The 18,848-nt window shown below is 36.3% G+C and overlaps 1 non-coding gene across 1 annotated transcript; it reads left to right on the forward strand.

Annotated features, from left to right (window-relative positions):
• The first annotated feature begins 16,563 nt into the window (after nt 1-16,563).
• Nucleotides 16,564-16,671, forward strand: LOC112712340 (small nucleolar RNA R71). Its single transcript, XR_003157762.1, has one exon. It is a non-coding gene; the product is annotated as a small nucleolar RNA R71 (small nucleolar RNA).
• The last annotated feature ends 2,177 nt before the right edge of the window (nt 16,672-18,848 follow it).

Here is an 18,848-nt window from a genome sequence, read left to right on the forward strand (position 1 = left end):
CTTAACAGTATCACAGATCTGCAAGAATTCAGTTAAGAACTGAAAAGGATCTTCTGATGGAAGTCCATGAAACTTGCAATTCTGTTGCATCAGAGAAACTAATTGAGGCTTTAGCTCAAAATTGTTCGCTCCAATGGCAGGGATTGAGATGCTTCTTCCATGGAAGTTGGAATTTGGTGCAGTGAAGTCACCAAGCATCTCCCTTGCATTGTTGTTGGGTTCGGCCATGTCTCCTTCTTTTTCGAGATTCTCTGTAAGGTTTTCTCTGGATTGTTGTGCTTTAGCTTCTCTTAGCTTCTTCTTCAGAGTCCTTTCAGGTTTAGGATCTGCTTCAACAAGAATGTCCTTGTCCTTGTTCATGCTCATATAAAAAAGAAGATAACAGAAAAGAAGAGGAATCATCTATGTCACAGTATAAAGATTCCTTTATGAGAGTAGAAGAAGAGAAGAATAGAAGAATGAGAAGAGAAAAATTCGAACATAGAGAGGAAGAGAGGGTTCGAATTTTAAGATGAAGAGAAGTGTTAGTAAATGAATAAATAAATAGAAAGATATGAGAGAGAGTAGAAAATTCGAATTTTAATTAAGAAAAAAGAAAAATATTTTTGTTTTTATTTTAATTATTAGTTAAAATTCGAAAATTAAGAGAAGAGGTAAAATAAAATTAAAATTTTAAAAAATTAGTTAAAGAAAAAGAATTTTGAAAAAGAAGTTAATGATTTTTGAAAATTAGAGAGAGAGAAGTAGTTAGGTAGTTTTGAAAAAGATAAGAATTTTAAAATCAAACAAAAAGTTAAGTAGTTAATTGAAAAAGATTTGAAAATCTATTTTCGAAAGATAAGAAGTTAGAAAAGATTTTGAAATTGATTTTGAAAAAGATATGATTTGAAAAAGATATGTTTGAAATTTATTTTGAAAAAGATTTGAAAAAGAAATTTAGAAAGATTTGATTTTGAAAATTAAAGTTAATGACTTGACTAACAAGAAACTAAAAGATATGATTCTAGAATTTAAAGGTTGAACCTTTTTTAACAAGAAAGTAACAAACTTGAAATTTTTGAATCAATTACATTAATAGTTAGTAAAGTTTTTGAAATTTTGAAATGAAATTAAGAAAAAGATTTTGAAAATTTTTTTTTAAAATTTTCGAAAAACATGAAAGAAAGGATGAAAAAGGTTTGATTTTTGAAAAAGTTTTGAAAAGATAGTATTTTTGAAATTGAAATCTTGACTTGACTAACAAGAAACAACTTATTTTAACAATTTTTTGACTAAGTCAACCCAGAGATTTTGAAATTTATGAGTGAAATATGGAAAATATATTTTTTTATTTTTGAATTTTAATGTGGAAAGAGAAACACCACAAAATGACTCAACACATAACAATTTTGGATTAAAACAAATGATGCATGCAAGAACACTATGAATGTCAAGATGAACACCAAGAACAATTTGAAGATCATGATGAACATCAAGAACTTATTTTTGAAAAATTTTCAAGAAAAGAAAGACATGCAAGACACCAAACTTAGAAATTTTTAATGGTTAGACACTATGAATGCAAAAATACATATGAAAAACAACAAAAGATACAAAACAAGAAAATATGAAGATCAAACAAGAAGACTTATTAAGAATAACTTGAGGATCATGAAGACCACCATGCATGAGTTTTTGAAAATTTTTAGAAAATTGAAAAGATGTAATTGACACCAAACTTAAAAATTGACTCTAGATTCAAAGAAGAAACACAAAATAATTTTTTTGATTTTATTATTTTATAAAATTTTTTTGGATTTTTCAAAAATTATTTTGGAAAAACGAAAAAGAAGAAAATATTTTTGAAAGATTTTTGAAAACTTTTTGAAAATAAAATAAAGGTTGAAACAAGAAGAAAATTACCTAATCTAAGCAACAAGATGAACCGTCAGTTGTCCAAACTCGAACAATCCCCGGCAACGGCGCCAAAAACTTGGTTCACGAAATTGTGATCTCTGACAACGGCACCAAAAACTTGGTACACGCGGTCGTAATCTCAACACTTTCCTCACAATTCAGCACAACTAACCAGCAAGTGCACTAGGTCGTCCAAGTAATACCTTACGTGAGTAAGGGTCGATCCCACGGAGATTATCGGCTTGAAGCAAGCTATGGTCATCTTGTAAATCTTAGTCAGGCAGATTCAAATGGTTATGGAGTTTTGATAATTAAAAGATAAATAAACATAAAATAAAGATAGAGATACTTATGTAATTCATTGGTGGGAATTTCAGATAAGCGTATAGAGATGCGTTATTCCTTCTGAATCTCTGCTTTCCTACTGTCTTCATTCAATCATTCATACTCCTTTCCATGACAAGCTGTATGTTGGGGGATCACTGTTGTCAATGGCTACCGTCTATCCTCCTAGTGAAAATAGTCCAACTACGGGTTACGTAGGGCTAATCATCTGTCGGTTCTCACTTGTGTTGGAATAGGATCCTGTGATCCTTTTGCGTCTGTCACTATGCCCAACAGTCATGAGTTTAAAGCTTGTCACAGTCATCCCATCCCAGATCCTACTCGGAATACCACAGACAAGGTTTAGACTTTCCAGATATCAAGAATGCTGCCAATTGATTCTAGCTTATACCACGAAGACTCTGATCTCACGGAATGGAAGGCTCTGTTGTTAGGAGAGGCAACCATGCATCGTGAACCAAGAATCCAAGAGATATACATTCAAGCTTGTTTTCAGGTAGAACAGGAGTGGTTGTCAGGTACGCGTTCATAGGTTGAGAATGGTGATGAGTGTCACATAATCATCACATTCATCATGTTCTTGTATACGAATGAATATCTTAGAACAAGAATATGCTTGAATTGAATAGAAGAACAATAGTACTTTGCATTAATACTCGAGGAACAGCAGACCTCCACACCTTAATATATGGTGTGTAGAAACTCCACCGTTGAAAATATATAAGAACAAGGTCTAGGCATGGCCGAATGGCCAGCCTCCCAAAAGTGATCAAAAGATCAAAAGATAGTCTCAAAATGATCTAAAGATCCCCCAGTACAATAGTAAAAAAGTTCTATTTATACTAAACTAGTTACTAAGGTTACAAAAATAAGTAAATGATGCAGAAATCCACTTCCGGGCCCACTTGGTATGTGCTTGGGCTGAGCATTGAAGTTTTCATGTGTAGATACTCTTCTTGGAGTTAAACGCCAGTTCGCAGCCTGTTTTTGGCGTTTAACTCTAGCTTGTAACCTGTTTCTGGCGTTTAACGCCAGAATATGGTAGAAAGTTGGCGTTTGAACGCCAGTTTGCGTTATCAAAACTCGAGCAAAGTATGAACTATTATATATTTCTGGAAAGCCCTGGATGTCTACTTTCCAACGCAATTGATAGTGCGCCATTTGGGTTTCTATAGCTCCAAAAAATCCCTTTCGAGTGCAGAGAGGTCAGAATCCAACAGCATCAGCAGTCCTTTTTCAGCCTCTGAATCAGATTTTTGCTCAGGTCCCTCAATTTCAGCCAGAAAATACTTTAAATCACAGAAAAATACACAAACTCATAGTAAAGTCTAGAAATATGAATTTTTCTTAAAAACTAATATAAATATACTAAAAAGTAGCTAGATCATACTAAAAATTATCTAAAAATAATGCCAAAAAGCGTATAAATTATCCGCTCATCAGCCACCTTCCTTGAGTCCCAACAAACCATTTCTTAAATTCTTCTCAACCATTTCCAAAATCAAACCAATTTCAAATCTCAAATCACTTCCAAATATCAAACCAATTTCTATATCATGTCATTTCCAAATCTCGAATCATTTTCGAATATCAAATCATCTTCAATATCAAATCATTTCCAAATATCAAATCATTTTCAATCAAATGCCCAAAGCAAAGAAATCAACATAACTAAAATTGCATCAAGCATTCAGTCTCAATAATAAAAAACAACCACAATCCAACTGTTTTCATAAAAACTTCAAACCAAGCACAAAATCCAACTAAATAATTTCAATCAATTAATAAACCAACCAGGCAAGCAATTAAATTCATTCAAAGCAACTCAGTTCAATCTATAAGACTTATGAAATCATTAAAATATATTTTTTGCATTAATATCTACATATAACAATTCTTCAAAGTAAAATGAGTTTTAGAAAAAGCCCCCTACCTCGAATAGACAAAACCCACAAAACCAAATGCATCTAATAACCTTATTTCTCTTGGCTAGCAACAACGCCAGCCGTAACCACAACTCCAATACATTCGCAGCCACAGTAGCAACTTTAATTCACCAACATGCAATAACCGAAACTCGATCCTAACGCATTAACGTTGCAAAAACCTCAGCAACATATAACAGAACAGTGACTAAAAGGGTTCAGAACAAGGATTACCTTACCGAACATATGAATAAGCAAGAGAATGAAACAACTGTAGCTTCGGTGATAATGCAGCAACTTGATGTCGTATGCAATAACCATTGAACTCAGCATGCAAGAACCGAAACTCAATCCTACATTACCAAAACCTCAGAACCTTTAACAACTTAGAATAAAATATTGATTTCAACGGATTTGAAAATGAAAATGATTACCAAGAAGACAGGGGCTCCAGCGGAAGTTTTCGGCAGCCAGAACGGCGACGACTGCAGCGGACATGAACGACGGCGCTGATGGGACATGACGGCAAGGAGCATGACACTGCGGGCAGGCAATGTGACCTCCCTCTCTCTCCTCGCGAACACCCTCTCTCCTCTACGGACTCTCTTTCACATCTGCACTCCTCACCATGACCACAACAAACTGACGGCGGCAGCAGCGAAGCTCTAGCGGCGACAGAGGCAAGGCGTGACAGGACCCAGCAATGACGGCGATGCTTCTCATAGCTCCATGGATGGCGACAAGCGTGAACGGATTCCCTCTCTCATGAGCCTTCTCTTCTTGATGGCACAGTGGCAGCGATGGTGGTAGTGATTCCCATCGGCACTGTCTCATTTTCCTTCATTTTTTCCTTTTCTTCTTCCCCTTCTCTGTGTCTCCCTCCCTTCTCTTTTCTTTCTTTCTTGGGTATGGGGGTTGACGGGTGATGGCGGGGGTGAGGTGAGTGTGAGTGTGAGTTGTATTTGGTTAGGATTTGTGTAACATCCTACCACACAAAGCCTTATGCTTAAGTCATAAAGTAGAAGTGGTGAGGTATTATGACATCTAAAAGAAAAATACGTATATAAATATAGTTGAAAGAAATTATAACTAGGAGCCTTGAAGGAAAAGATAAACAAAGTCAAAACAAAATATTGCTTTACACTCATCCGGATAAACGTAAAATGGATAAACAAGATTGAACAGAAAGGATAGACTATATATTTAAAGATCAGAATTCCAAAAGGTATGGATAACAAGCTCCAGACTTGACCTGCGAAGCTAAGACCGGACACACACACACACACACACACACACACACACACACAAAACCCAAAATATAAGACAAAATACCTATTTCTTCAAGTCAACCTCTTAGAGGGACAAAATAGAATATATACAGTGGAGAATATATATATATATATATATATATATATATATATATATATATATATATATATATATATTAATAAAATACAAAACTCCAAGCTTTAAAATAGTTCTTCGCTTCCAAAGGATCTCCAGAATGCTCAGTGAGGTGCCTCACATCCTGCAACTAAAAAATAATAGAATATGTATGGAATCAGAACCAGGAGTTCTCAGCATGGTAAAGGTGTCCGCATAGATAATATATAAGGTCCTGGGAAAGCCAGAGGAATTCCTATAATTCTGACACTCAAGATCAAACTTAAAATTTTTTCTAAATCAGAAATCTCGATAATCTATCTAAGGGATTCCAACACTAATCTAATTCTTTACCTTCTGAATCATTAACCTCCTAATCACCGGGTAGAATAACCCTCATCATGTCTCCACCATATGAGGGGCCTCTCAGATACATATACACTCAACTCAAACAAAGAAAACATAGATAGGGTACAGATATAGCAATTAAAGCAAGTAGCAGTTAAGCGTAATTAAGCAGTTAGGAAAACTAAAACAATGCACACTCAAACAAAACATACAACTGCATATGATGTATGGCTGTCCTATGGCTGGTGAGTTTCATTTGTCAGTTATATAGCCAAACCCGACATGTCTGGTAGCTAACCTTGGACAGAACACCACAACACGGAGCAAGTGGGACTAAACCACAACCCTTGCTACTACCCGCGTAACCCAGAGCAAGTAGGACGAACTACTACTGCTGCTACTACCCAGGAGGGTGTTTACAAACTCAATCCAGAGAAAGTGGAATAAATCGCTATTACTCCTACTATCCAGGTGTCTCAATTACTGACCCAGAGCAAGTGGGATGAACCACAACCCTTGTTACTGCCCAGGTATCTCATTTCCAAATTTATTCTCAATATTATTTCTTTTATTCAAAAATTATAATTAAAATCAATCATCACCATCACCATCAATCATATCCCATTTAGCATTTTCAACACTTCATTAATTAAATTTTTCTCTTCACAAACCTTTTTCTACTTCAATTTAACCTTCTCAATAATTTCAGTATTTTTTCATAATCTAAAAATTAGCCTTTGGGCCTTAAATAGAAGTTACCAAGGTTTGGAAAGCTTGAGAAATGGTTAATAATTCAAAAGTATAAGTTTTCAACAAAATAGTGGTTAGTGAGATTTACAAGTTTATCGGGAAGGTCAAACAGTTAAAACAGAGTTTTAGTGCAAAACAGGACATCGTGCATTCGCATCATACTGTGCGTACACACGCACCAGACAACTTTTACAGTATGTGCGTACGCACAACTTGCAAAACTTCAAGAGTGTACTTATGCACATCCTCGTGCATACGCATGAGTCTCCCCACTTGCGCTGGTCTGTGCGTATGCACGATAGTGTGTGTACGCACATATACCAGATTTTTTGGTTTTCTGCAAAATTCTAATTTTAAATCCAAATTTCAAATGCGCATAAAAACAATTTACCCAAAAAATAAATTAAATCAACTTTATATTAAGTTTGTTTTTGATACCTTCAATTTTGCTAAAAATTGTGAATTTTTGTTTTTCAAAATTTTATCACACAAAAGAATTTTTTGTTTTTTTTTCTATTTTTAATTATTTGAGAGCAATAGTGGCAAATGGGTAAGCCTACCTCGCCATTTGTCGCACCAAAAGTCTGCCAACAAATGAGATGGTCGGTCCACTAAAAACAACGGTCTTAATTCTTAAATTTTCTTACGTTTGCTGGTGAATTGGTTCACCATAAATTATAAAAATATTATTATTGAGTTAAAATTATTTTTAAACTAATTTATGATGAATGGACACTAACTCGGACATAGGACATGATATGACACAAGACACGCCGACACACAAATTTTAAAATTTTATAAGACATAGGGACATACATATATATAAAATATAAAGTGTTTTTAGATAAATCGTGTAATGATATTTTGATATTTTATTTATATTAAAATATATATTAATTTTTTAATTATTTTTAATGTATTTTTTAATTATATAAAGTACTAAAATATTTTTTGTTTTAATAAGTAATAATATATACTATTTCTAAATTTATTTCAAGAATACATATTAAGAATAAGGTTAGACACGCTAATATGTGTTAGTATTTAGGTGTTTCCTAGTGTGTCCAAATTTTTTTTATTTTTTTATTAAGACACGGCTGGACACAGCAGACACGTATGTTGGATCAGTGTCGTGTCAAAACATATGTATCCGACACGTGGACACAGCAAATCAACGAAGTGTTTGTGCTTTGTAGAAATTAATTAGTAAAAGATATTTTTATGTATTAAATTAGAGAGTAAAAATAACATTAGAATGATTATAAATAAAATTGAGTCATAATATTTTTTTAATGAAATATATTTTAAATTAAGTTTATAGTGATTGATTAACCTTTTTGATAGATTTTGGAGCGAAACTAGAGTTCTTTTCTCTTTTGTTTACTCTTTTATATTTTTACATTAGCAACTCAATGGAAGTGAGAATATTAATAATTTGACTTATTTGATAAAATTGAATATCATATATACTAATTTAGTTATGCTACATATATAAGTTTTTTTGGTAATTAAGTCCAACCAAGTTGGTTCAAGTCCAACAAAAACTAATTTCATAATAGAGAGCCTGTAAACACACACTCGTGCAACTGTTCAGTAGCGCAAATGTTAATATAAAAATACTTTGTCTCTCTCAATTAAAACTGAAACAAACAAACTTCAATTGACACTCAAAATCTCTCAAAAATTTCTCAAAATCTTTGCAAAAACTCAAGAAAATCTTGAAGTTACAACCAAAATCTTCACCAAGAAACACAGAAAGAGAACCAGAAAAGTAATGTTTTTTCAATTTTCTCTTTCGCATTTTCGATCATGAAACACTAAATAGTCATATTTCTGTTTATTTAGTAGATTTATTTGGTGTTCTCACGATAAAGTAGATATTATTGTTCTCATTAGACTGTTCATTTTGTGATAGTTGTGTTAGGTCAGTTTAAGAACGTTGTTTTAGTACTTCTCGTATTGTTTAACCTATAGTAATCACTTTATCTGATCCAAAATTTATTTGCATGTGTTTGACGATTTTAAATGTGTTTTTGTAAATGTTTGAGTGAATTACATCTTTTGAACTGAGTTTGTTTGTAGTAATCATTAAAAATTTCTGGTGCATCTTGGCTGAATTGCAGTGCAATTGGTATTGTTCTCTTGGATTAGGCATAGAGAGGCTATAGAATGTTGTTGTAGTGGTTTTGGTGTCATTTTGGACATGTTTGAGTGATTCATATGTTTTTGTTTGTGTTTGACCGATTTGCATGTTTTCTACTGAGTTTTTGTGTAGTAATCATTAATTACTTTGTGTGTTTTTTGTCTAAATTGAGGTGCTTTTCATACTTGAATGTGTTTTTTTTGCATGTTTTGACATTCATTTTTTACTCCTTACAGAAAAAATAATAATCAAGAGAGTTGGTGAGCACCACAAAGAAGAAAGGACCAAAATATAAAGTAAGCATATATATGTTAGAACAATCCATTTTTGCTTTATAAATATAGTTATGTAACATAATTTTTATTTATTTACAGAAAACTCATGATTTGAGGTGCTCCACAAGATCCATTTCTGATATATTCAGCAAGATGAGCGATGGTATGAGGCATATCCCAACCTTGAATGTCTCGTTTAAGCTCCTGAAAGAATTGGCACATTCATCTTATTTGTACAATAGTACACTGGACACGTGGTATGGTGTAATCAAGATCACCCTTAACAAGATAGGGGATGTCTTTGGCTTGAATGCATCTGGTAAAAATCCATTTTCTAATCTATTATGTAAATAAAATTTTGGTATTTTTTTTACATTACTTCTATGTTATTGAAATATTGTTGCTGCTGTTGTTGTAAGGTTTTGCTTTTAGGACAAAATTGTATATAAAGAAATTAATGAGGAGTAGAAGAAAATTATTGAAAGCTTCAAAGGCTGTTCTTTTTCACTTTTGAAAAAGTCTTTGATTGACATGAGTGTTGATTGGCCAGAAAATCAGCTGAAATTCAAGAGGACATTCATCCTATTCATCCAGAAGTGCTTCTTGTTGCCAACAACAATAAGTAAAATTTCTCCAATTCACATGTCACCCATTCTTCATGTGGATGCAATACAAGAATGGAATTGAGCTGCTCATGTGCTCAACTTCCTCATCAAAGGCATAAGAGGTCACAACTTGGAAAACAAATTTGTAGTTGATGGCTTCCTCTTCGCACTGATGATCATATGTTTTCATGAATCCACATACAAGAATAAGTTAATTGATAGAACTCTTGGACCAATATGGGTGCAAAATTGGACTAGGGCAAGGCTGGTTAAAAGAATAGAACGTGACATCAAAGATTAAATGGTAATTCAACAGAAATTCTTCCCTTTAATTTTGGTGCATTTGTTAGAAATATATTATGCTAATTAAATATTTTTCTGTTTTAGTGTCTCGTAAGAAGAGCACAACTGAGGAACCAATCAAATAAAGAAAAAAAAAGGAAAAATCAAGGAAAGAAAGAAGCAATAAAAGAAGAAGACTATTTATATTGGACCCATCTTTGGAAAGTGAAAGTAATTTTGAGTTTGAGTCTGATTCTGAATATGAATCTGAGGATACACGAAGAAAAGAAAACAACCCTAAAGGTTGGCAAAGATATAAGTGTTACTTTTCACTATCTTTTGTAAATATTTATTCTGTTTATTTATGGTGCACGAAATTGTGATCACTACAACTCAAATAATCCTCGGTGATGAATCCAAAAACTTGGTGTTCAATACCATGGCATAAACACAACTTCGCACAACTAACCAGCAAGTGTACTGGGTCGTCCAAGCAATAAACCTTACGCGAGTAAGGGTCGATCCCACAGAGATTGTTGGTATGAAGCAAGCTATGGTCACCTTGTAAATCTTAGTCAGGCAAACTCAAATGGTTATGAATGATGAATAAAACATAAAGATAAAGATAGAGATACTTATGTAATTCATTGGTGGGAATTTCAGACAAGCGTATGGAGATGCTTGATCCCTTCTGTCTCTCTGCTTTCCTACTGTCTTCATCCAATCCTTCTTACTCCTTTCCATGGCAAGCTGTATGTAGGGTGTCACCGTTGTCAGTGGCTACCTCCCATCCTCTCAGTGAAAATGTTCAACGCACCCTTGTCACGGCACGGCTATTCAGTTGTTGGTTCTCGATCATGTCGGAATAGAATCCAGTGATTCTTTTGCGTCTGTCACTAACGCCCCACAATCGCGAGTTTGAAGCTCGTCACAGTCATTCAATCATTGAATCCTACTCAGAATACCACAGACAAGGTTTAGACCTTCCGGATTCTCTTGAATGCCGCCATCAATTCTAGCTTATACCACGAAGATTCCGGTTAAAGAATCCAAGAGATATCCACCCAATCTAAAGTAGAACGGAGGTGGTTGTCAAGCATACGTTCATAGGTGAGAATGATGATGAGTGTCACGGATCATCACATTCATCAATTTGAAGAACAAGTGATATCTTGGAACAAGAACAAGCTGAATTGAATAGAAGAACAATAGTAATTGCATTAATACTCGAGGTACAGCAGAGCTCCACACCTTAATCTATGGTGTGTAGAAACTCCACTGTTGAAAATACATAAGAACACGGTCTAGGCATGGCCGTGAGGCCAGCCTCCCAATGATCTAAGATAGCATAAAACTAAAGATAGCTACCAAGATGAAAATACAATAGTAAAAGGTCCTACTTATAGAGAACTAGTAGCCTAGGGTTTACAGAGATGAGTAAATGACATAAAAATCCACTTCCGGGCCCACTTGGTGTGTACTTGGGCTGAGCATTGAAGCATATTCGTGTAGAGACTTCTCTTGGAGTTAAACGCCAGCTTTTGTGCCAGTTTGGGCGTTTAACTCCCATTCTTGTGCCAGTTCCGGCGTTTAACGCCGGGCAGTTTTGAGCTGATTTGGAACGCCGGTTTGGGCCATCAAATCTTGGGCAAAGTATGGACTATTATATATTGCTGGAAAGCCCAGGATGTCTCCTTTCCAACGCCGTTAAGAGCGCGCCAATTGGGCTTCTGTAGCTCCAGAAAATCCACTTCGAGTGCAGGGAGGTCAAAATCCAACAGCATCTGCAGTCCTTTTTAGTCTCTGAATCAGATTTTTGCTCAAGTCCCTCAATTTCAGCCAGAAAATACCTGAAATCACAGAAAAACACACAAACTCATAGTAAAGTCCAGAAAAGTGAATTTTAACTAAAAACTAATAAAAATATACTAAAAACTAACTAGATCATACTAAAAACATACTAAAAACAATGCCAAAAAGCGTATAAATTATCCGCTCATCACAACACCAAACTTAAATTGTTGCTTGTCCTCAAGCAACTGAGAATCAAATAAGATAAAAAGAAGAGAATATACAATGAATTCCAAAAACATCTATGAAGATCAGTATTAATTAGATGAGCGGGGCTTTTAGCTTTTTGCCTCTGAACAGTTTTGGCATCTCACTCTATCCTTTGAAATTCAGAATGATTGGCTTCTTTAGGAACTCAGAATCCAGATAGTGTCATTGATTCTCCTAGTTAAGTATGATGATTCTTGAACACAGCTACTTTATGAGTCTTGGCCGTGGCCCAAAGCACTCTGTCTTCCAGTATTACCACCGGATACATACATGCCACAGACACATAATTGGGTGAACCTTTTCAGATTGTGACTCAGCTTTGCTAGAGTCCCCAATTAGAGGTGTCCAGGGTTCTTAAGCACACTCTTTTTTTTGCCTTGGATCACAACTTTATTTCTTTCTTTTTCTCTCTTTTTTTTTCGTTTTCTTTTCTCCTTTTTTTCGTTTTTCTCCTTCTCTCTTTTTTTTTGTATTCACTGCTTTTTCTTGCTTCAAGAATCATTTTTATGATTTTTCAGATCCTCAGTAACATGTCTCCTTTTTCATCATTCTTTCAAGAGCCAACATTCATGAACCACAAATTCAAAAGACATATGCACTGTTTAAGCATACATTCAGAAAACAAAAATATTGCCACCACATCAAAATAATTAATCTGTTATAAAATTTAAAATTCATGCAATTCTTCTCTTTTTCAATTAAGAACATTTTTCATTCAAGAAAGGTGATGGATTCATAGGACATTCATAACTTTAAGGCATAGACACTAAGACACTAATGATCACAAGACACAAACATAGATAAACATAAGCATAATTTTCGAAAAATAGGAAAATAAGGAACAAGGAGATTAAAGAACGGGTCCACCTTAGTGATGGCGGCTTGTTCTTCCTCTTGAAGATCTTATGGAGTGCTTGAGCTCCTCAATGTCTCTTCCTTGCCTTTGTTGCTCCTCTCTCATGATTCTTTGATCTTCTCTTATTTCATGGAGGAGGATGGAGTGTTCTTGGTGCTCCACCCTTAGTTGTCCCATGTTGGAACTCAATTCTCCTAGGGAGGTGTTCAGTTGCTCCCAATAGTTTTGTGGAGGAAAGTGCATTCCTTGAGGTATCTCAGGGATTTGATGATGAGAGGGGTCTCTTGTTTGCTTCATCCTCTTCTTAGTAATGGGCTTGTCCTCATCAATGGGGATGTCTCCCTCTATGTCAACTCCAACTGAATAACAGAGGTGACAAATGAGATGAGGAAAGGCTAACCTTGCCAAGGTAGAGGACTTGTCCGCCACCTTATAAAGTTCTTGGGATATAACCTCATGAACTTCTATTTCTTCTCCAATCATGATGCTATGAATCATGATAGCCCGGTCTATAGTAACTTCAGACCGGTTGCTAGTGGGAATGATTGAGCGTTGGATAAACTCCAACCATCCCCTAGCCACGGGTTTGAGGTCATGCCTTCTCAGTTGAACCGGCTTCCCTCTTGAATCTCTCTTCCATTGGGCGCCCTCTTCACAAATGACTGTGAGGACTTGGTCCAACCTTTGATCAAAGTTGACCCTTCTAGTGTAAGGATGTTCATCTCCTTGCATCATGGGCAAGTTGAATGCCAACCTTACATTTTCCGGACTAAAATCCAAGTATTTCCCCCGAACCATAGTAAGCCAATTCTTTGGGTCCGGGTTCACACTTTGATCATGGTTCTTGGTGATCCATGCATTGGCATAGAACTCTTGAACCATTAAGATTCCGACTTGTTGAATGGGGTTGGTAAGAACTTCCCAACCTCTTCTTCGGGTCTCATGTCGGATCTCCAGATATTCACTCTTTTTGAGTTTAAAAGGGACCTCGGGGATCACCTTCTTCATGGCCACAACTTCATAGAAGTGGTCTTGATGCACCCTTGAGATGAATTTCTCCATCTCCCATGACTCGGAGGTGGAAGCTTTTGCCTTCCCTTTCCTCTTTCTAGAGGTTTCTCCGGCCTTGGATGCCATAAATGGTTATGGAAAAACAAAAAGTAATGCTTTTACCACACCAAACTTAAAAGGTTTGCTCGTCCTCGAGCAAAAGAGAAAAGAAGAGAGTAGAAGAAGAAGAAATGAAGGAGATGGAAATGGCTTTGTGGTTTGGCCAAAGGGGGAGAAGTAGTGTTTAGGTTGTGTGAAAATGAAGGAGTGATGATGGGTTTATATAGGGGTGGGGGAGGGTTAGGTTTCGGTTATGGAAGGGTGGGTTTGGGAGGGAAAGTGTTTTGAATTTGAATGGTGAGGTAGGTGGGGTTTTATGAAGGATGGATGTGAGTGGTGAAGAGAAAGATGGGATTTGATAGGTGAAGGGTTTTTTTGGGGAAGATGTGTTGAGGTGATTGGTGAATGGGTGAAGAAGAGAGAGAGTGGTGGGGTAGGTGGGGATCCTGTGGGGTCCACAGATCCTGAGGTGTCAAGGAAAAGTCATCCCTGCACCAAGTGGCGAGCAAAAAATGCCCTTTGTGCCAATTCTGGCGTTAAATGCCGGGCTGGTGCCCATTTCTGGCGTTTAACGCCAAGTTCTTACCCTTCTCTGGCGTTTAACGCCAGTCTGGTGCCCCTTTCTGGCGTTAAACGCCCAGAATGGTGCCAGACTGGGCGTTAAACGCCCATCTGCTAGCCTTACTGGCGTTTAAACGCCAGCAGGTTCTTCCTCCAAGGTGTGCTGTTTTTCTTTCTGTTTTTGCTTTTTCAATTGATTTTGTGACTTCTCATGATCATCAACCTACAGAAAACATAAAGTAACAAAGAAAAATAGATAAAATATAACATTGGGTTGCCTCCCAACAAGCGCTTCTTTAATGTCAGTAGCTTGACAGAGGGCTCTCATGGAGCCTCAGGGATGCTCAGAGCAATGTTAGAACCTCCCAACACCAAACTTAGAGTTTGAATGTGGGGGTTCAACACCAAACTTAGAATTTGGTTATGGCCTTCCAACACCAAACTTAGAGATTGACTGTGGGGGCTCTGTCTGGCTCTATTTTGAGAGAAGCTCTTCATGCTTCCTCTCCATGGTGACAGAGGGATATCCTTGAGCCTTAAACACAAAGGATTCTTCATTCACTTGAATGATCAATTCTCCTCTATCAACATCAATCACAGCCTTTGCTGTGGCTAGGAAAGGTCTGCCAATGATGATGGATTCATCCATGCACTTCCCAGTCTCTAGGACTATGAAATCAGCAGGGATGTAATGGTCTTCAACTTTTACCAAAACATCCTCTACAAGTCCATAAGCTTGTTTTCTTGAGTTGTCTGCCATCTCTAGTGAGATTTTTGCAGCTTGCACCTCAAAGATCCCTAACTTCTCCATTACAGAGAGAGGCATGAGGTTTACACTTGACCCCAGGTCACACAAGGCCTTCTTAAAGGTCATGGTGCCTATGGTACAAGGTATTGAAAACTTCCCAGGATCCTGTCTCTTTTGAGGTAATTTCTGCCTAGACAAGTCATCCAGTTCTTTGGTGAGCAGAGGGGGTTCATCCTCCCAAGTCTTATTTCCAAATAACTTGTCATTTAACTTCATGATTGCTCCAAGGTATTTAGCAACTTGCTCTTCAGTGACATACTCATCCTCTTCAGAGGAAGAATACTCATCAGAGCTCATGAATGGCAGAAGTAAATCTAATGGGATCTCTATGGTCTCAGTGGGAGCCTCAGATTCCCATGGTTCCTCATTAGGGAACTCATTGGAGGCTAGTGGACGTCCATTGAGGTCTTCCTCAGTGGCGTTCACTGCCTCTCCCTCCTCTCCAAATTCGGCCATGTTGATGGCCTTGCACTCTCCTTTTGGATTTTCTTCTGTATTGCTTGGATGAGTACTAGGAGGGAGTTCAGTAATTTTCTTGCTCAGCTGACCCACTTGTACCTCCAAATTTCTAATGGAGGACCTTGTTTCAGTCATGAAACTTTGAGTGGTTTTGATTAGATCAGAGACCATGGTTGCTAAGTTAGAGTGGTTCTGCTTAGAATTCTCTGTCTGTTGCTGAGAAGATGATGGAAAAGGCTTGCTATTGCTAAACCTGTTTCTTCCACCATTATTATTGTTGAAACCTTGTTGAGGTCTCTGTTGATCCTTCCATGAGAGATTTGGATGATTTCTCCATGAAGGATTATAGGTGTTTTCATAGGGTTCTCCCATGTAATTCACCTCTTCCATTGAAGGGTTCTCAGGATCATAAGCTTCTTCTTCAGATGAAGCTTCCTTAGTACTGCCTGGTGCATTTTGTATTCCAGACAGACTTTGAGAAATCAAATTGAGTTGCTGAGTCAATATCTTGTTCTGAGCCAATATGGCATTCAGAGTATCAATCTCAAGAACTCCTTTCTTCTGATTAGTCCCATTGTTCACAGGATTCCTTTCAGAAGTGTACATGAATTGGTTATTTGCAACCATTTCAATTAGTTCTTGAGCTTCTGTAGGCGTCTTCTTCAGATGAAGAGATCCTCCAGCAGAGCTATCCAAAGACATCTTGGACAGTTCAGACAGACCATCATAGAAAATACCTATGATGCTCCATTCAGAAAGCATATCAGAGGGACACTTTCTGATTAATTGTTTGTATCTTTCCCAAGCTTCATAGAGGGATTCTCCTTCCTTCTGTCTGAAGGTTTGGACTTCCACTCTAAGCTTACTCAATTTTTGAGGTGGAAAGAACTTTGCCAAGAAGGCATTGACTAGCTTTTTCCAAGAGTTCAGGCTTTCTTTAGGTTGTGAATCCAACCATATCCTAGCTCTGTCTCTTACAGCAAAAGGGAATAGCATAAGTCTGTAGACCTCAGGGTCAACCCCATTAGTCTTGACAGTGTCACAGATTTGCAAGAACTTAGCTAAAAACTGATGGGGATCTTCCCATGGAAGTCCATGGAACTTGCAATTCTGTTGCATTAGAGAAACTAATTGAGGCTTAAGCTCAAAGTTGTTTGCTCCAATGGCAGGGATAGAGATGCTTCTCCCATAGAAGTCGGGAGTAGGTGCAGTAAAGTCACCCAGCACCTTCCTTGCATTGTTGGCATTGTTGTTGTTTTCGGCTGCCATGGGTTCTTCTTCTTTGAAGATTTCTGTTAGGTCCTCTACAGAGAATTGTGCCTTAGCTTCTCTTAGCTTTCGCTTCAAGGTCCTTTCAGGTTCAGGATCAGCCTCAACAAGAATGCTTTTGTCTTTGCTCCTGCTCATATGAAAGAGAAGAGAACAAGAAAATATGGAATTCTCTATGTCACAGTATAGAGATTCCTTGAGGTGTCAGAGGAAAAGAAAAATGGAAGGAAGAGGTAGGAAATTGAACTTATCCAGAAAGATGGAGTTCGAATTGTGCATTGAGGAATAGTATTAGTCCATAAATAGAAGGATGTGAGAAGAGGGGAAGAAATTTTCGAAAATAGTTTAAAAAGATTTAAAAAAAACATTTTGAAAAACTTTAATTGATTTTCGAAAACCAAGATTGAGAAAGAAGTAAAGTGATTTTTGAAAAAGATTTTGAAATTAGAAATCAAAAAGATTTGGTTGAAAACTATTTTGAAAAAGATGTGGTTAAGAAGATATGATTGGTTTTAAAAAGATGTGATTGAGAAGATATGATTTGAAAAACATTTTAAAAAGATTTGATTTTAAAAATTAATAACTTGGCTAACAAGAAAAGATATGATTCAAACATTAAACCTTTCTCAACAGAAAAGGCAACATACTTGAAATGTTGAATCAAATCATTAATTGATAGCAAGTATTTTTGAAAATGGAAAGAAATTGATTTTGAAAACGATTTGATTGAAAAGATTTGATTTGAAAAAGATTTGATTTTGAAAAAATTTTGAAAACTTGAAAAAAATATTTGCATTAAAAACAAAATTTTCCCTCTTGTGCCATCCTGCCGTTAAACGCCCAGAATGGTGCACATTCTGGCATTTAACGCCCAAACCACTACCCTTTTGGGCGTTAAACGCCCAGCCAGGCACCCTGGCTGGCGTTTAAACGCTAGTTTGCCTTCCTTACTGGGCGTTTTGAACGCCCAACTTTTTCTGTGTAATTCCTCAGCAGTATGTTCTGAATCTTCAATCCTCTGTATTATTGACTTGAAAAGACACAAATTAAAAATATTTTTGGATTTTTAATAATGAGGAATAATCAAAATGCAACTAAAATCAAATAATAATGCATGCAAGACACCAAACTTAGCAGTTTGTATACTACTGACACTAACAAAATGAGAATGCATATGAGACACATAAACACTCAAGTCAAGAGAATTTAAAAATCAGAGCAATGAAATCATCAAGAACAACTTGAAGATTAATAAAGACACATGTATGAATGCAAGAAGAACAGAAATATGCAATTGACACCAAACTTAAAATGAAACACTAGACTCAAAAAGAAACATAAAATATTTTTAGTTTTTATGATTTTGTATTTTTTTTGGATTTTTTCGAAAATTAAGTGGAAAAAGAAAATAATGGTATCAAAATTCTTAATGAGAATTCCAGGGATCATGCAATGTTAGTCTAAAGCTTCAGTCTAAAGAAATTAGACATGGCTGAACAAGCTTCAGCAGGACATTGCATTCAAGAGCTAAATTGATGAAAATCAATCAGCTTTGGTGATGATAAGAACATCACCTAGAAACACTAGAATTCATTCTTAAGAACTCTGAAGGAAAATACCTAATCTAAGCAACAAGATGAACCGTCAGTTGTCCATACTCGAACAATCCCCGGCAACGGCGCCAAAAACTTGGTGCACGAAATTGTGATCACTACAACTCAAATAATCCCCGGTGATGAATCCAAAAACTTGGTGTTCAATACCATGGCATA

Source organism: Arachis hypogaea, chromosome 1 (assembly GCF_003086295.3).
Source record: "Arachis hypogaea cultivar Tifrunner chromosome 1, arahy.Tifrunner.gnm2.J5K5, whole genome shotgun sequence".
NCBI classification, from domain to species: domain Eukaryota; kingdom Viridiplantae; phylum Streptophyta; class Magnoliopsida; order Fabales; family Fabaceae; genus Arachis; species Arachis hypogaea.